Raw genomic sequence first — 20854 nt, forward strand, 5'->3', positions numbered from 1 at the left:
TCCCTTTGTGTCTCCTTTTTCGCTGCGAGCGAGGGTAGACGTTTGTCTCATTTCAAGTGCGAGAGATGCAGCTACAAAGAACGCGCTCGAGGTAACGGACCTGTGAAAATAATGCAGATGTGAAAAAAACGCACTTACTTTGCGTCAGATTGGTTACTAAAAATGTGAAAGACGTGTGTCATTACATTTAAAAAAAAACATTAAACGTATAATTAAATGTAAAATTTAAAAAATATTAAATGCTGCGAAGAAGTGCGTATATGTATCCTTTAAAAAATTTTTTCTTTTAATTTGATAAAAATGTATTGCAACGAGTTTAAAGTAATAGAAATCAAATCGAAAAGATTGCTCTTTTAGCAAGAATTATTTACTCTTTATGAAATTCCGTATTATCCAAGATCCACGATATATATCTGTCACAGCAATTTATCATAATCACAGCCCCCAGGCTTCCGGAAGCGGATTTACGCACGTGCGCAACGTGTACACGCGCGCGAAATTAAGAAACTTTTAATTAACCTCGACTCCCCCCTTTTTCCCTTCTCTTGTCTAATCTTTTCCCTCTCCCGTGTAACGCGCGATTTACAGACTTCGATTAATGCGCGCGTCGCATTTTCACGTCCTTCTTGAGGGACTCGTGGATCCTTATCGCTCGGGCGTGAGAATCACGCGGAAGTTGCCGGCGCGAGACGCGTTCGACTAAATAACTTTTGATCTCGAAGGCGGGATACGAAGCGTGTAGTTACTTACAAGACTGCCGGAACGAGTTTGGTCGGGCGAGCGAGGGGAGAGAACGAGCAACGGACAAACTTGGCGAATCGATGCTATCGGCTGCTGCTCGTCGATGAGATTAATCGATAGTAACACCGTAAAGAGAGCAACGTCGCGGTTATTAGCTCGGCAAGTCGGCTTAATGGCATACCTAGCTTCGAGTAGTCGATTCTCTCACAACTATAAAGCACATTCCGCCCTCCATTCTCTCTCTCTCTCTCTCTCTCTCTCTCTCTCTTTATCTGTTTCTCTCTCTCTCTCTCTCCCATTTTATCCTCTGTTGTCCTTCCCCTCTCTTCGTCTCCTTTCTTGTCCTCCTCTCGCAGAACTGGTGCATTTGCAATTCTGATAAAGCAAGTGCGCTCATAGAACACAAGCGAGAACGCCAATGTTAAGCAGTATCTACATCGGTCAATATTGTTGCACGGTGTTGTAAATCCAGCAACGTTCGTTTAATATATACTTGGTGGTCAACATTTTTGTACCCGTTAAATTAAGTTTTTGCACAGTTTTATTTAACGCTTGATCAGATTGTTATGTAATTTAATTTTAGTAAATTTCAGAGATTTTTGTTCTTGAATATAGATCTAAGAATGTATAATCTAACAATTATTTCTTTTTGAAATCTTTACACCCTCGTGATACAGAAATAGGATTAAACACATACACACAAACTGTTATCCTATTTTATTCAAGAGATTGTTTATATATTATATATATATATATATATATATATATATATATATAAAATTGATTTATCATAAAGAAATATCTTTCTATTAATAACGATAAAATTAGCATACGCTAGTGTTTATTGTAGGTAATTATTTGCATTGGAGGGATGCGAGAAACTAAGAGACATAGAAGGAGAGAGAGATTAAGGAAAGTCCTCAAACACTATATCTGGCGAGACGTATAATATACGGAATAATTAGGATCTCGATTAAAAATGTTCCCCTGAGACTCTGTGGGGCGAGGAGTGAGAAGGATCTCTAAATTAATATTCTACTGAACTCAAACAAGCGCTCAGGAATTCTCCTTGGACGCACTAAGGAACTCACTGCGGCCGTCTCGAGAGTCTCATTAAGAGATTTCGGCCGAGCCAAGATGGGCTGCGGTTATTGCAGTTTCCGGCATTAATTAGTATCCGTGACAGAAGATAGGCTCGGCGAGAATTACTCGTTTTGTCAACATGGCCATTAGCCTTCGTTCCGATTTGCTCCAAGTATATTTAATACTACAGCAAGGAAAACGGGATTCTTCGGCTTTTCATCTCATTTCGTTGTAATTTATAATTTTAGTTTATTGAAATTATTTTGAATTACTGTTTTTCAAATTTAATGTTTTAAAATCTTTAAACTTTCTGACATGAATATAAATTTAAATATTACATTTGAAAAAATTAAAGTGAGTGATTTTTCTGCTTGAAAAGTTACATGCAATAAATTAAATTTTCAATGAAAAATGCAAATTGTATAAATTATTTTCAAAATTAAAATAAAAATTAAATATATAAGAAAATAATTGATGATACATCATAATCGGCGACAATATTGAAAGAGTACAATAAAGATGATAATAATTATACTTCAAAAACTGTGATAAAAATACCTTATTATTAATCTCTCTTCAAAATTTAAAATCTCCATCAGGACAATCAATCTTTCAGAGGACACCATTCATTTCGTAAATGAGTACCGTGATTTTCACGTGCGATGCATTGAGATTCGTCGAAGGACGAGGATCTTCCAAGGTCCTCCGAACATGAAAGGCGCAAAAAGGGGAGCGTCGCACACCCTATACTTAGCATAGCGCCGCAGTCTAATCAGTCGACAGTGAATCGATGGGTTTAATTAAGGAAATGTCTTATGGCTCGGTTGTAAAGCCCAAATGTACAACGCGCGCACACGTATACGTGTGTGTGCATGTGCGTGTACATATGCACAGGTGCACGTGGCAGCCGAATCCCTTGCATGTGCATACAGTTTCGATGCTCATATACAATACGTATACATATAACGAACGTGGCGTAAATTCGACGCTTATTCCGGTTGCTTCGCGAAACATCTAAGCATCTATCGACTTCCGGTGTTTCACGGCTCCTAAGATAACTTCTCCATCATTTTGGACGCGGCACATTTTATACTTGTATGGGCTGTTTGTCACAACTCACAACTATGAATATACCTTCTATTGAATTATAAATTTTTTTTCTTCATTAAATCGAAAATCATGTATTTTATGATTTTGAAATTTCTAATATTACAAAGTATCAACGTCCCTCTTGTCAAATTTCTTAAACAGTTATAAGTCGAATGTTTTTAAATAAAATTTCACCTTTGATTAAATATAGTACTTAATTATTAAAAAATAAGTATATTGATTTAGATTGATTTTTATTATGTTCATTTATTCTTCAAACTTTTAACTTGCTCCTAAATTTTTATCAAAAAGGTTTATTAATTCCTTCTATAAAAATATACATTCTCTTAATATATTTGATTAGAAACCGTTCTTTTTATACAAATCTTTATTTTAATATCTTTATTTCTGTTCCTTTTCTGTCTCGTTGAGGCCTTTGTTAAAATCTACGTATCCATACTTGAGAGCTACGTGATTAAAATCATGTGGATTGCAACTGCGATAGTCTTTGTTACGTTTTATTATATCGCGACCCTAGTTTTTTGTCCTCGAGAACGCGAACGGATAAGCCTCGCCCGTCAAATTACATCAAGATCATCTCGTGAAACCTTTACAAAACTTGTGCTGGGAATAATTTGATGCGACAGGACAGCGGATTGAGTTATTAGATTGGCCCCCGCCCAATCCTATCTCGATAGAGGACAGCTATTAACACACGTCGATCGTTCGTGTGCGAGGGAGACGAGAGGCGCGTGCATGCGTGCGTGCGTGCGTGCGTGCGTGCGTGCATATGCACCACGCACATGCACGCGTGCAAGCATCAAGTCGAGCCGTGACCGCCAGTCTCTGCTTTCCCACGAATATCCCACGTGGCGCGAAGAAGACGAAGAGGAATAGGCGGAGGGCTAATCCGCTTAGATCTCATCCAGCACGCAACGTGTTACGTCTCGCTCCAACGTCTGACACGCAATCACGCGGCGAACCGCCACCGACCGCACAGTGGAAATCGTGGAAAATTGTGATTTGCACGCCCGTCACACGCCGGTTTCGGCCGATAATTCATCGACTAATATAGAAGAGATGAAAGAAGTACAGATTAAAGGAGGGGACTAATTTCGAAGCACTTTCCAGATATGAGGGCACATATTATGTCGGTGACGAATGGGATGTGTATTAACGTATCGCCACTCGTAATTGATCCCACGCACTATTAGGGATTCTTTAATTACATCAGAAAGCAAGACATCGCTCTGGGACCGAAATATTACCCTTGGACGATTCTGGAAGATATAAATCGATATACTTGCACTAAATAAAACAGGGAATTTTTGTTAAAATTATTCTCATTTTCTTCACAGTTTCATTTACTGTTAATAATTGATACAAGCTAGAAAATGAACGTCTCGATAATTAGCTCGACACGTTGAATTTGCTGAATTTTTAATTAAATTATCCCCCGTCTCTTCCTCTGTTTCCTCCAGCACAGTGACCTGCCGAGTTTTGTATACGCAATAATGCAATTTCGCGATGATTCAATACATGGCGAAGTCGACGCGTTCGTTAGAGTCGGATCCTCATTGAAAATTTTGTTAATTAAAAATTATTATTTTGGATGTTTTGTTTTGGACAAGTGCATCGCGTTATCGAAAGAACCGCATTTCAGCACCGAAACCACGCCACCAGTATCTGATCGTCAAATATTTTTCTGAAGGAGAGATTATTAGTGGACCTCAATATCCTGCACCAACCGGTGCCCTCGGGGTGTTCCGCGCAGTTTGATGCCGGATATGAGCAACCAATGTCACGATCCTGACGACGATGATAGAGGCGCGATACGAGCCGAACTTTCGGCTACTCCGGCAGCTGTTGCTCGCTCGCGAGGGTGCGAAGTTATTCTTAGAATTAATCGGCTTTTCCACCCTTTGTATCAATTGCTTTTTCACATACGCGTTATATTTTCGGATTCGTACAATGATCGTGAAAACGCAAAATAGACATCTAGAATAATTAAATAAAAACTGAATACGTAACATGTGCAACAAACACCGAAATTTAGCGAGAAACGGAAGACTATATTCCGATCTGTGACGCGCAAAAGCTACAAACCCGAAAGCTCTACCAATATATTCCATATCGCGTAATGCTAAAATAATCAGATCATGGTTGCGTTGAACATACATGCCATATCGTACCCGCTAATTATATGGTACACGTTAATTACGTATAATTTCTCCGTATTTACCAATCTCATGATAAGCCGGCCCCACTACGCTTTCCATTCGATCAACCCATGTTCCTGCTTATAATGCCGTCCGGGATTCTCAAACAATTACCAAACACTTTGTATTGTAGCATGACAAATAAAAAAATATAAGAAATAAAAATATAAAGAATATTAAATTCTTGTTTGACAGAATTTATCATCGAAGGATGCGTATCTTTTCTCAATTGAAGCTAGAAATATAGATCCATTCCACGCGAAAAGTATAAATTGTATTATATTCATTATTATATTTATTATATTCATTATATTCATTTATTATATTCATTTAATAAAGTACACTTTTAGAATTGATTTATATTGGACATGTGAAACAAATCGTATCAATTTTATACGTATTGTAAATACTCTTACCCGCGTGTCGCTGTTAAAACACACGATAAAACGCCAAAGTTAATTGTACATGTACCCTTGCTTTCAAACACAACACAGCAAACATTATCGCAAACAATGACTGACGATCAGTTGAGAACTGCTTCCACTTGCGGCATGATTGGCGCATGCGTTTCGAAATTAAGAGTCGTTAGCTGGATAACTATCGACTGGCAAAATAGCCGACCACACCGCATGCGTACAGGAAATGGATCGGCAGCGGTGCGAAGCGGCGAGACCCACATTTCCGGCCGCCTCTCTACCCGATCACAAGGCCCGCCGTGAATATTGTATACATGGCAAACGCGTGTCGACTTCCATCTACTCGCGTGTGTACATCCATAGAAAAGGGAGATAGAGAGGCACGCCTTTGCGTTTCACGCGTCGGTTCACGTCGCGCCTGGGCGGCCGGTTTATATCGACATTGATGTCTCAATTAGAAGCAGCTGGCCTCCCCCTTCTCCGGAAGGGGGCCCGTCTGGTTCCCGCGCGCGGCCCGGGAGTGCCCATTAAAGGAGTCCTTCCTTAACCCTATGATTTCGCTCGCCCTCCCGCGGAGCCCTGTAATTAGCGATCGACTATCGACGTTAGTATGCGGCGCGTCGACGACGGGGGGAAAGAGAAAAGAAATAAATAAACACCAGGAAGAGAATGTATCGGACGTTCGTCGTGTCGGTGCGAGTGAAATGAAAAGGAAGTCTCGCGTCAAAATTGTAATTAATATCGCCGAGCGCGTTGCATAATTCGTCCATTTTGCAAAGAGCAGAAAAAGAAAAATTGAGAAATCTGAAAGCAGGTATTGTTTTAATTCGAACGTAATTTTTTGTTACTTAATTTTAGCAAGAATTTTTATCAAGAGTTACGTCATGAATATAAATTCCTTTTAATTGAATTTTTTTTTAAATCCTACCGTAAGTAAAATTAATACAAAAATGTATAAATGTATTTATTTCTAAACAACTGTTTTGAAATAAATGTAAATATATGCATAAAGATAAGTCTTTTTTATTACTGTATATATCTTATTTCTCATTAGTTTAATCAAGAATAAATAAATAAATGAAGATTGCGAGAAAGAAAAATGAATGTTGCGGGGAAGAAGAAGCAAACATGCGTGGAAATAAAAGCGGAATAAAAGCGTCACCGTGAAATTTACAAGCGCTGCAGGATTACGTTTAAGTTGCGCGAGAGACGAGCTTTCGCCACAGCAGTAAAGAATTTACCCGGCTCGTTTGTCCGACACGAGAGAGGTTCGCGTGTCGAGAATAATCAGCTGCGATAAAACGTCAATGAAACTTCGCGGCTTTACCGCCGATTAAAACGGTATTACGACCGATGTATGTGTATAGTGAAACACGGTCGCACCATTGCTCACTTTCATTATGCAGTCGCTGTCGGTGCACGCCCGATAAATACAAGCATAAAATTCGCGTTTACAGAATGCGATCATTTTATAAGTACGTATAATATAGATTAAAATATCAAATTGTTTGAACGATAAAATAATTAAGTAATCGCACTTTTCTTCTCAAATATAAATATTATTTTCCAGATGCGCGTACGAAGTAACAAGTAAAGATTGGCATGGATATCCTAAACTGACATATCTCTATTTCTCGGAGAGATTTTTATTAAGAGAGTTTGAAAATGATCTTTCCCTTTGTGCAAAGTTGCTTGAAACATTTGTTTACATCTTAAATTATCATCGCGTTAGATAGGGAATCTATAAATTCTAATTCAAACACTTCGGTCCGTCACTGTTTCGACTTTTATATGATGCTTAATGCATTAAATATGAATACGCGACGGCTGATTGCAATTAGAGGCAAATCCGTTATGCAATTTGCGGAATTATTTCCGGACGTAACGTTGGCCACACGTAAAGCATATATAACGGGCACAGAGAGCTAATGGAAGAGAGAGAGAAAGAGACATAGAGGAAGGGGATGAGAGAGAGGGTGCGGTCGCGGCTGTCGAGGTCGGACCGAAATGCAAAGCCGCTAATCTGATTCGGAGGCTCACGGAAGGCGGTGTAGCTTCTAGCCCGGTGGCTTCATCTGGCCCGATGTGGCACGCGGATTCCCGTCAATTATACATTATAAACAGTCATAAATATGCAAACTCGCCACACCGTGCTGCCGTCCGCTACGGAGGTGAGGCGATTGCGGCCGTCGCACCGCGAGCATCTCCCACGCGGATTTGCAGCTTCGCTTTCTGAGTTCGCGTAAAAGCCGGCGCGCGATCGTGAGATGGCTCGTATATACGATGTAACTAACACTGTCCCCTTCATCCCCTAGCCCTCTCCTCCCCTGAAAGCCTGTGCTGCGGGTTGTTACATTCTGGAGAATCCTGTCTTAATTCCTACAACAGGTTCTTCGGTGAATTCGAAGCTGATTATGTCTCATTGTCGGCGAAACCGGATGTTAAATATTCTCGTAATAAAATCTGGAATTAAATATTTTTGTAATGATATGTTGAAAGATTCCGCTGGAGAAATCAAAGAGCGTCCTCTTGAATTGCTGTAAGAAAATTTATATGTAGTAGATTTTCTTTCTCATAAACGGGTGCAGAGAAACTAAATGCGCTTAATTTGGAGGGCACACGAATGTAAGATGCTCGGAGAGTTAATCTCGATAACGGGAGTTTAATCATGTAGACACTCCTCGCTTCTATGCTTCAATCAGCTGATCCGGATAAACCCGCGCCATGAATCAGATATACAAATTTATATACAAATTTATATACACAGATAATAATATCGTGTACCCACATAAAAGAAAATATACACGACACTATGTAATAACGAATTAATACGTGAATACATCAATTATTGGATTTAATTAAATTTAGTATTTTCCCAGTGGCGTTTTGAAATTAACATCCTCAAGAGAAATCTCCAAATTAACAATTTATTTGAGTGGGAAATAACTGTCATATACGAAAAAGCAAATTATAAAAGGCATTATTTTTATGACGCCTCAACTAGCGCAATAAAAATACTTGCAGCAAACAGCATCGCTGTAACACAAAAGTTACCGTGTCGTGCCTGCAATAAGTCCAACACGACTAGGTGTAATTTACGCCATTTAAAAGCGCCGCAATTCCTGGCGCACGCTGCCGGTTTTTATATTATTAATTTCACCTGCCGCTCGTGCGTGCATCGTAAACGATTCCGATCCTACTTGAAATCTTAACGGACCGTGGGTTACGCCTCGTGCTCTCGTGAGTTTGTTTTTGCGATAGCGCAAAATTCCATCGTTCTGAAAACCCCGCGGCGTTTCTCCCGGTGAGACCATCATGGAATCCGAATCAGTTCGCTATCTCGATGAAATGATACGGCAATACACGCGATTTCGCCATCGTCCACGCGAGTTTCGCGCAATTACGTGGCGCTCGCGAGAGCTCGAAAGCAACGAACGTGGTTCCGCGGTGTATATGTGTGTGTGTGTGTGTGTGTGTGTGTGTGTGTATGGTCACAAATGGCTAATTTTCTCGTTAGCGACGACGACCGTGTCCGACACGATCTTCCACGATGAATCCAGTTCGTGTTGCTGCTGGTCGTTTTAGAACTGCTTACACGACGCTTACGCGGGTGGAAAGTTTAGCTGACGTTGCCCGAGGGGCTCTTTGATGATTTTTATTTCCGCGAAATGCGAGAGAGATACAATTCGAAGAAATTAATTTGCTCCTAAAAATTTATAGGGTCAAGCGAGGGAATATTTATATTTTTAGAGGAAAAATGGCTTTAAATTCGTATACATTATTAGGCGTTTTTAGAGGAAAAGCGTTTTAATATTGCTTAAATCTTTTTGTTTATATTTTATAATATTAATATCATGTAAGTTATATTTTGTTCAAACTATATAATGCACATGTGTGGGTATGTGTGAAAAAAATACTATCTTATTCGTATGATGTAACTCTTTACAATAAGACAAATATTATATAATGTTTCGAGAAATTTGTATAACATTTCTTGTTTTCACCCTCTCACGACTTTTATCCTAAATGAGATAAAGCTATCAATCGATCTATCGTGATAACTTTGCTCCCTCCTTACGAATTTGCGGTCCTCCCTTTCGTGCTGAACGATCCCGTTGGGAAAGCGAACGATCGGAAGTGTTGCTACGTGCGAGCAACAATGTGAACCTGTGACGAGAACTTTAGATGGAGCGACTAACTTTGCGGTTGGTCGCCGGCTTTACCGCAAATTCACTTCGCGGACAACGAGCGCGGTTACACAGTCTCACACAGTCGATCGCATTTTATTTACCTTTCGAATCAGAAGTTTGAAATTTGTCTTGTCGTGTGCCCCATAAATTTCTCTCAATTACATTGATGATATTAATTGACGAGGCGCAATTAGACTAAATAAGTCACATTTATAATTGTATTTCTACGATCGTAAAGAGTAATTACAATGATGAATCTTATCAATATTTTTTTAATCATATAATTTTTTTAAATCTGATATAATGATTTAAAAAAGAATTTGGAATGTCCACATTATATGTCAACATTATATTCGAGATATATATGATAAGAATTGATTCCTTTAATAAATTCATTTTAATCGATTAATTAGAAACACATATAAAGTTTAAGTGTCATTTATATTCATGTGGTAGCTTCGCAGAGTTGTATCAATTTTGCAAGTCATCCAAATCTAAATCGATGACTTTGACCAAGTCGTTCTTCGTCTGCAATCGTTTCATTCGTTAGGCTCCTACATCAAAGTTGAACGTCAAACTGATTACGATACGTCGTCGATTAGTCGGTCAAGAGATCGCGGAATCGATATATCCGGAAGGGGTTAAATTTCTCAAGGGATCGTTGATCTCGAAAGAGGCACACTTTTACCTTGATCTTGATCATAGATCACTGCGGATTTCAAAGGGGACCAGGGAACGCACGCGAGATTTCGAAGAGTCGATCAAACGGGTTGGCCGGGCGAATTACAGCCGGCTCGATAGCCCGATAAAGGGATGAAGCTACCCCTTTGCCGAAGGCGACATCGAGATGTTCTCTCTGATCTCGCTCGACGGCAACGACTGATAAGTGGATAAAGAGGTTCGGGAAGAGATCGGGTGTCTTGGAAGCACGCTTAGATTAAAGAGACAAGAATGACAGGATAGAAAAACGGAGCGAGTAAGGCAAGGAGGTTCGCGCGAATGTCTGTCTACGATCGCGCCTCAGCAAAGCTCGTTAAGCATTGACAGAAAGTTGCAAACACAAATAACAAGTTGCGCTCTTGCTGTTTGTCCGCTTAATACGCTGTTCCGAAAATTTGCCTGTAAACGAGATTTGCATAAGGGGGGCAACAGTTTCCTCGCACAAAGGCGTTTACTCACTTCTCACTGCTCCAATTTACACGATTGTTACAAAGATAGGACGCGACAGTTAGAAATTTTCAAACAATTTCTGCAACAATTAAACTGCATCATTATTCAACAAATTCTTGATTACAATTATAACCTATGGGAATTGAAATTTAGGTAGAAGCAGAAAATATTTATCTAATTATGAGTGAAAAAGTTTTTCCTTACAATCGAATTATATGAACTATATAAATTATTTTCGCGATTATAAAGAATACTTCACATAACATGGAGACATAAAGTCGCAAATTTCAAAGTTTTGCCTTGGCCTTCCTGCCTCTGACACTTCGATAAAATCGGCGTCAAAAGAATCTACGAGAAAAATGCAGTCTGGACGGATGGAGGGGCTGGGAAAAAATGTGCGGTCGTTTGCGACATTCCCTTTAAAATTTTCGCTACGAGCGTCATAACGGAAAATTCACAGCCGCTGTCGGAAGTGAGAGCGCGAGCGAATTCCGGAAGGATCCCGACGGGACGAAATTTCTAACGTCGTCTCGTCTCTTTGTTCGACCTTTTGTTCCGGCAGCCGATGAAAACGTTGGCCGGCGACCAAATTGCGTAACTCTCGCGAGAATGTCGCGAAGAGCGAGCCGGAAGTTCGAAAGAGCGAAACCGGAGGAGGCAGAGGGACGGGAAAGGGGTGGAGACGACGAGAACAGAGTGCCGGGCGATGTTTGATCTCCGTTGAGAATATGGAGGGCGGTGAGGGCGCTGGATGGATCCGCGTCAAAGTGAGGCAGCCTGATGTATATGCATGCTACTCCCGGGTCAGTGCGGGATGGCCCGAATTACCATAAACATGCTAGATAGTAGGCTAACTGCCGTTGTTCCCATCCCGTTCCCGCCATCCCGTCCCGCCACCCTCGTCGCAGTCTGCTGGTAAGGTCTATCCCCTTCGATTTGGCAGACATCGTGGTCGATTCGTGACCCTCCGCCTTGTCTCAACATCGGTATGCGAATGTCTTGCTGCGTCCCTTTGTGTTGGCTTTATGGCGTTCTCGATATGGTAAAGACGTTTTACCAAGTGAGAGCTGCTGAATCGATATATACACTTTCTTCATACAATATCCTCTTATTTCTCCTTCCTTCCTCTTCTACTCCTCTCTCCGGGGTCACTATATAAAGGGATACTTGTCAAGGAGCAACTCAGTATCAGGTTGCTCCTCCCTGATGAAATGTTCACGAAACATTGAAATCAAATAAAGAATTTACGCGGAAGTCGAGAAAAGTCAATATCTCATTCTTGAACATAAATATATATCCTTATAATGTGCATGGTAAAAATATTTACAAATTAAAAATAAAATAGAAGAAATAAAGAATATAAATACTAAAAATTCTGGATATGACAATATTGGTATTGGTGTTTAAAGTGAATTAATAAGAGCCAATGCAAGATTGAGAGCGCAAAAGGAAAGAACATTTCTCTCCAGTAAAATAAGAAAAACATTTTTATCTTCGAACCTTTGGTTCGCATTGGATATTCGCGATGGACGTCAGAATGTTGAATAGGTTTGAGCGTCTGATTTTTTTATTATATCAATTGTAACTTATTTAAAAAAGAACTAAATTGGGGCCGAAATTTATAAATAAAAATGTAATCGATTTAAATATTGATTTTTATAAAATAAATAAAATGCAATAAAAAAGTTGTAAAAACATAGCATGAATCTCTGATGGAAAATATCACGGAATCTCCTTTGTTTGCCCGAAAATAGAAAAAAGTATAATTTTATAGGCACCGTATACACGTTAGAAAAATGTGTTCAATTATTTGACACGGAAGGACGTGCGTTTTTTAACAGGGATTTTTCGGTGGCGATTCCATCGAGAAAATCCGTGCGCTTGGTTGCGGGATGGAAGGAACGGAGGAAGCGGTTTTGACGTTCGTTTTGCATCATGGATTTACCGATGCGTTATTTCGCAAATGGCTCGCCATTTGTCGCTCTCGCAGCTCGGACCTCGACTCGCACTATGTCATATCATGCCTGGCTTCGTGTATCCAATGGCGAGTGTTTTCTCTATTTCCTAACCATCTCGCATCTGCTGGCTGTTTTAACTTTTATCGATGACGTTGGGAGATTTTATGTGTGCGTGTGTATGTTTGATGAACGATTCGTCATAAATGAATCCTTCAATCATTTATCGGTTATTTATTATCTACTTTAATCGATCGTTTATAATCGTTTAAATTTTACGCATCAATAAAATTAAATTCCTTCCGCTAAGAAATTATCATTGTCGTCGAAAAACCAATTATATAATAAATTTTATCGGGTAAATAAACGTGAATGAAATAAAAGAAATTTTTATCTCTATATTAAAATTGCTCACATGAATTTTTCGCAATTAATTATTTCAGTATTTTCTTCTTTTCGCTTCTAACTTGTATGATAATATCAACATTCCAAAATTTTTATATAATACATATAAATTTGTCAAAATATCGTAAAAGCATTAAAAATGATAATCTTGAATTTATTTTGTGCTATATTTATACTCTTTGTCGCATATCATTAATTATATAGTTTAAATCATTAAGAAAATTCAAAAGTTTTTTTTCAAAGAAATTTATCTTAGCGCACATAAAAATAATAAATAAATATCAAAAGTTTTGTGCGCATTTCAATAACGCGAAAGTCGCGATCGAGTAATAATCGACACACAACAATTAGTAAGAATTAAATAATTCACATGACAACAATACGTCAGATATATGTATTATATTTGGCCTTGACATTTTGTGGCGCTCGTACAACGCGCTCGTGTTTATCACCCTGTCATTCGCGCGACGAGGCTCGGGAAGAAGAGTTTCGTGTAATCTCGTAATGTTTTCGAGAGGCGATCGTTATTAAAACAATTTACAATAATCAATTGATTAACTCCCGCGATAAACGATACGTAAAAAATATATCGTTGGCTATTTGATTCGAATAACGAAAAAGCGTAATATCGGCTTTTGATACTCGTGATTTATATGTCGAAACGCGCGCGACGTGACATAACGTGACGTAATACGACGCGACGCGACGCGCAATTCACGTGCTACGCAATTTTTGGACGCCATTTCGTGCTTCGATGTCAGTCGTCGCGTTAATTTACGAGACGTCGCGAGTGCGAATCGCAGCTTGGCCATAGTTCGCGATATTCTTTTGCCGTGGTCGCCGTGATATAGCAAAGTGCGTGTAATCAGCAATGTCGTGAGTGCCGTATAAAGTATCGCGCGATTATAACCTATCAAACTGTGTTTTCGCGATTGTACGTGATTTTCGGATAGTCTATTTTAATTAACTATTGACTCTGTTTCATGAATCATACGAAGTGAAGTTGCTAGTTTCGAACTTTTCGATCATTAACCAAGTGTCGGTGAGAGAGAACGGATCGACTCGAAACGCGAATTAGACATCTTCTATGTATTTAATCGATAAATGTAACTCGATTCAACACTTAATCGCGCATCATAAATTCCGCACATTTACATCGGGAATATATTAAGGTGTGCATTTCGCAGGATTCATTTCAAGATGAATTTATTACGCGTGCAATCGATCGCGAGAGAGCGGTGATCATGTTTTTCCAGTATTCTTTACTCCGCGGGAATGTATCTTTAATCTAAACTCTCGTCCATCATTTATTCATTTATATCATGAGAGGATAATCGTAAAACGAGAGAATGCATCATTTCTTATTCAAAGTGCGAAAAGTACACGAAAGTACGGTTAGATTAGGAGCAACAGGTGTAGCATCGCCGCGACGTGACGTGACGTCACGTGACGTCACGTGACGTAACGCGACACGACGCGACGCGCACTTCACGTGCTACGCCATTTTTCGACGCCATTTGGTCCTTCGATATCAGTCGTCGGTCGTCGCGTTAATTTACGAGACGAGACGTTAATTCGTGAGTGCGAATTGGTCGTAGTTCGCGATATCTTTCGCTGTGATATAGCAAAGTGCGCGTTTTATAACAATGTCGGGATTAATATCGCGAGTATCGTATAAAGTGTCGCGCGATCGTAATCTATCAAACCCGTGTTTTCGCGAGTGATTGTGAAATGTGAATACCATAAACAAGTGAGAGAGGAGGAGGTGGCCAGGGAGGCGTCGGGCATCGGCAGAGCAATCATGAGGTGATTACTTATTATTTATTATTATTTATTATTACTTATTATTATTATTTACTGATCATTATTACTTGTAGAATTACAATTGTTTGTAATTACTTTGCTTCGTATTAGTGTGTTATTTTTAACAATAATACAGATAAAATATTTTATATTTGAGATATAAATTTAAAATATTTAATATTTTACACACTCATACTCATATAAATTTATATATGCTATGTGTGTGTATAGATAGATAAAATATTTGCAATATGCGTTTAAGATTTATAATTACTTACATTTAAAGAAATTTCTTTATGAAAATTTGTGTCTGAAGAAAACGGAATTTTTTTCTAAAATTATTTAATTTTTAAGAATATTAATTATTTCTACTATAATTTGAATATATTTATAATTTACAGGTCAACGTTTATATTTTCTCACTTTGCTACGACGCATCATATGGGTGAGTGTTTAAAATTTTATTTTTTAATTCATTCTTTATATTATTCAGGTTATAAACTTTTGTATTGATTTATATGTTTTATTGAATATGTATAAAGTTATTAAAATTAATAAATATATTTAAATTTTGAAAATGAGAGAAAATAGCTAATAATATATCAGTCAAAAATAAGAAAACTATAATTAATATATTTTGAATATATATTGTTTTTTATACATCATTATTATTTGTAGAAACACATATAGTATACATAAAAAACTACCATGATATATAACATATATACATATTAATTAAAACAATACATTGTAACATATGCAAAATCTATAATTTTATTTTGATACACACATCTAACGTTGAATATATCTTTGCGTAAAAGAACAGAACAAAAAATGTTAATTAAACAAAATAATCAACTAAAAAAGTTAAAAATTATTAACATCTGTACAATTTATTTTTAGATTTTAATATTAGTAGTTTTAATATTATTTTTGAAATTATATTTTTGAATACTTTGTAACATATATTTTTTTTTAATTCTCTCTTTAAAATACAAAATGTATTCTTTGCAATAAATAGTAGAATTATTAACTTTAAATTAAACAAAGTGTGATTTGATTTAAATTCAAATATAATTAGATGATCTCTATTGATAAAATAATGCAAACCATAATAATAGTTTTAATATTAAATTATCTCTCTTGTTAATCCTGTAATCCTGTTTGAGAGAGCTCGTTATTAATTAAATTAAATTAATGAATGAATTATCATTTGTTAAAGATAAAAAAACTAAAATTAACACTGTTTTCAAATGAAGTCTCCTTTATTAATGTGCTTTTATGTTAGGAAAAAATATGCACATCATTAACAATTTTATCTCTATAATGAAACTTATAATACATGAAAAATTATTATTGTATAAAATTATAATCGTTATCTTTCTCACATCAATTTTAGTAGAATTTATATCATTATTTGCTATCGATCAATATATCTGTAATACGACGTGATATGAGAGAGTAGAATTTTATATTTTAAGAATAAAGAAAGACATAGTTTCATGCAATATATGATAAAATTGTTATTAAGAAAATTACATGTTATTTTCGTCAAATTTATTTCGCTTTATTACTCGGATTTTATCTGGAATATATGTATATCATCGTTTTCCTTAAAAACAATCATTTCGTCATGTATAATTCGTCGATAAGAAATGCCATTATAACTTACCTTTATCTAAGTGAAAGCTCTAAGAGAATTTCCTCAAGGATCCGATCGAGGATCGATACTCAAACACGATCAGTTGCAAGAGAGACTGCGAAATCGCTGGAGAGTAGTTAATATTACGTTGATGGCATGCTGCAATCCGATCTCGATGATCAACGAGAAATTCTGACCAGTTAGAGTACGGTATGCTGCTGTTGATCGGATAACACCGTGTCTGTCTGTCAAGATCTCGGTACTAAATTCTGTCTGTTTCGCGGTCACTACGTCGAGGCTTGGGAAATTCCAGAAACCGAACATAGGAATATATTCAGGAATAGCAAGCATCAGTTTGATGATAAATATTTTGATATTGTTAAGTTGAAAAATAATAAAAGTAATTATAATACAGGTTGTACTGAAAAGCTCTGTGTATTGATAAAATAGAAATGGATTTCAGAAATGTTAAAATTTTTTAACAACACATGAGAGGAGTATTAATAATTTAAAATTATTGAAAATTTTTTTTAAAACGTTTTAGATACATAATCTTTTAATAGGATATTAATCAAAATTATTCTTTTAAAAAGTTCGCAAAAAAAATTGGTTTACCTATCAAAATTTCTTATATCGTTAAGAAATTTATTTAAAATACCTCTTATTTTATTATATAAAATAGACAGATACTTTTTGGAAATATATTCTTATTAATAGATTATGAATAATCTGCATCAGCTTATATGAGTAATATAATTCAGCCTCAAAGATAATTAATTTATAAAATAAAGGAAGATCTACATGTGTTATATATACAATTATTACATATAGAATTTCAAACATTTATTTATTTTTTTTTTGCACGGAGAGTCAATGTTTAATCAATTGTTCCAATTTTTTGTCTATTTGATAAAATTCTATTAAAATTCTATCACAAATTTGAATAACGGGAAACTTGTACATTGCGTGGGATTAACGTGAGAGTGTCGAAACTAGACGACTTTATCAGAGGGAGGATAAGCGAGGGAAAGTGAAAGAGTAGATTTACCGAAGGTTCAATTATCCGTGCGCGCGTTATCCCGATCTCTTTTTTTCGGTAACGCGGATTTACACCGCGTCGGACAAAAGCTCCTTGGGTCTCGGGCTTATCGGCGAATAAAAAGGCGGTTATCTGCGCACACGTACGCAACACGCGCGCGCTAACTACATCGAGATTTCAGATAACGTTTTAATAGGATTAGAAGGCGATCGTAAGCGTAGTCGTCGTCATCTAAATGGTTATCCTTTGCTCCGGTGGTGACCTTCGGTTTTTAGGCGATTCAGTGAAGGATTCCCTGCTATACATGATTTTCTCGAAACTCTGATATTCGGGATGACCATTTTGTAAAAATATAAATATTTAAATTGAAATTGCGCGATATCTCGTTAAAATATGGGACAAGTTTCAGACACAAATTATTTTTAATTATATAAAATTTGCAGATAATGGTACCAAGTTATAAATAAATAAATCATAAATGTATTTATTAATGAAATAAATACTGATTCCTAAATTATTACGTAATAATAGTAATTCATATTTCAGTTTTTATAAGATTATTAAAAAATTATAACTAGCCATTATATAATTTACTGTACTATGCCCCATTTATTTAGAAATTTTATCGTAAGATTTTCTTATATATTTTCCAAATTTAATTATTACAAATGTTAAATACCTTTCGCATAAGCGGGAGTAACTTTTCTCCATTTTTGACTCCAAGAAGAAGGGGGGAATCGCATCTTGAATAAAAACATCAAATTCTTAAGCCATTTTGTGAAGCATATTCCGATCATTCACGGGGAAAGTGAATGCAGCTGAGCATGCAGTGGATTGCCGAGTGGGTCAGAAAAGGAACTCAGAGGAATGAAATTTTTCCCGGATGCACTTTGAACATTTCGCATCGTTTGACCGATGAATCTCTTCGTCAAAGTCCTCTTGGAGACCAAGGAATATATTGATATCGTTCTCCCACGATCGCAGCAACATTGCCACATCCATTATAAATCATATTGCCGAGATAACATGAATATCAGAAATGAAATCGTTAATCTCAAAATTATTTCAGAATTTAATCAGTGAATAAAGATTTCATCGGCTGAGGAGAAAGTTATAAGAAAAGAAACGAAGAAAAAGGGCAATTAATCCATGGGAAAGGAAACTCGGGGAAAAAAGAAGAGGAAGCGAACGATAGGACGAAGAGGCTTGCTATCAATTTTAAAGTATCCTTGGGAACAGGATAACCAGGAAAGAAAGAGTAGAAAGAAAGAAAAAATATGGCGGAGGAAAGCAGAGGAAAAAAAGAAGATAGAAAGAGCCTGAAAGCGGAGATCTGATATCTGCGATTCACGGCGAGAGAAAGGCCGGGAACTTTTAAAAGTTATTTAAATTAAATAGACTGCGAAGCCGCGTCGCACGGGAAAGAAAGTGAGAGAGAAGACAGAAAGCAACACAAGAACGAGATAAGAACTGATTGGGAAAGACATAGGAAGATAGTCTCGACGGTATTGATAACGACAACATATCTGGGTGAAAAATAAACGAAGAAAGAAAAGTGATAGAGACGAAAAGGTGCGTCCTTGATTTTCCTCTCTTCCTTTTAATCGATCTCATATCCTCAGGGCGCGAATACGCGAGAAGGGGATGAGGATACCCTTGGAAGAAATGCCAAGGGTCTCCCTTTGCACTTGCTATCTCGTATCTCGTTTCGTTCTTTTCGATCCCTCGGAAAACGTAAAGTGGATGTGGGAGAATACAGAGAAGTCTGATAATAACTCCCCTTAATGCTTTTTTACTAGCACATCCTTCCCAGATGGGAACGGCCGTTAATATTCGTGAAACTGCCATTCTTTGCGGCGTTTCCTTCGACGTTTTACACGGAATCACAAGAGGGTCGGTGATTCTTCATGGGTTGTTCGCTCTATGGTGAATTCCCGCGATTCTCTTCGAAAAAGCGCCCAAAATCCATCGCTCGCGGCAGAATGATGAGGGATTATAAATCTTATGAATGGCCTATGAATCGCTCGTCAGGAATTTTAAATGGCAATGTTAGCTCATGAGAATCGCATATCATAAATTGCGATAGGATCAAGGACTCTCTTCTTTATATGAAAATTATTTTTTTTATAATGTAGGAACTTAACTTTTATTTATATTAACTTATTCATATTTTTTAAATTTAATTATTAATTTTTAAAAAAGAATTTTGAAAAATAAGGAATATATTTTTCGAAAAAACATTCTTCTGCTTCAAAAATCATTAATGAAACATGTAGAATAATTACTGCAATTATAAAAGATTATCTCTATGCTATCGATAAAAAATTTTTACATATTATTTTGATACGTTTTTCTCGAGAATGAATTCGAGCGACAAGAAAATCCCCTGCGAAATTTCTCAATAGTAATGAAAGCTTTCTATAACCGTTCTATGTTTTATTATCCACTGATCGCCCTTGATTCGTAAAATTCATGACTTTAGATTCCACGACGTATTAAGCGAAAAATCCTACGCGCTCTTCGCAGCGTCATAATGAGGGAAGACCGAAGACGATCGCTTTATCGTCGCGATTTCCGCAAACTTTGCGAAGTAATATCTATAAGGTCGCGTCGAGGCTCTCGACAAAATTTATCGGGTGCCTCGTAAAACCTTCATTACGACCGAACTTCGTTATCCGCGACTTTCGCCTGCTCGCGAAGGATCACACCGAACGAGTTGCGAGTGTTTGCTTATCCGAGTGACCTGACGGATCGATCGACCGATTTTAAACTCGTGCTTAAGTTCGCAAAGAGAGCATTAAATTTCACGATAAAAGCAGAAAGCGATCCGAGTGCATCATGCTGCATCCTGTAGCGCCGGCTAGCTCCGGTTACATCCAAGTTTCGGAGATGACGGACAGGCTACCGAAACTTCGGTATTGTTTTATCTTTCATGTTCCTCCATCTTGGAAAACTCTCGTACCCGTTTTTATTATACTCTTTCGCGAGCGCCGTAAAATGTTTAACTTTATTGATAGCATAGAGATAATCTTTTATAATTGCAATAATTATTCTACATGTTTCATTAATGATTTTGGAAGCAAAAAAATGTTTTTTCAAAAA

The 20854-nt window shown here is 37.2% G+C and overlaps 1 protein-coding gene across 2 annotated transcripts in view; it reads left to right on the forward strand.

The window, feature by feature from the left end:
- The window catches only part of LOC105253632, a 372672-nt gene that overhangs the window by 89772 nt on the left and 262046 nt on the right, over nucleotides 1-20854 (forward strand). Inside the window, exons 1-2 of one of the 2 annotated variants that reach the window (XM_025408061.1) lie at nucleotides 15021-15074; nucleotides 15473-15516. The exons of the other annotated variant lie outside the window; for it this stretch is intronic. The gene's annotated coding sequence lies outside the window, so the exon portion shown is untranslated. Of the gene's footprint in view, nucleotides 1-15020; nucleotides 15075-15472; nucleotides 15517-20854 lie in introns of those variants that run through there. 2 annotated transcript variants of the gene reach the window in all.

The sequence above is a fragment of the Camponotus floridanus genome, unplaced genomic scaffold (genome assembly GCF_003227725.1).
Source record: "Camponotus floridanus strain SB8 unplaced genomic scaffold, Cflo_v7.5 scaffold2, whole genome shotgun sequence".
Taxonomy (NCBI): domain Eukaryota; kingdom Metazoa; phylum Arthropoda; class Insecta; order Hymenoptera; family Formicidae; genus Camponotus; species Camponotus floridanus.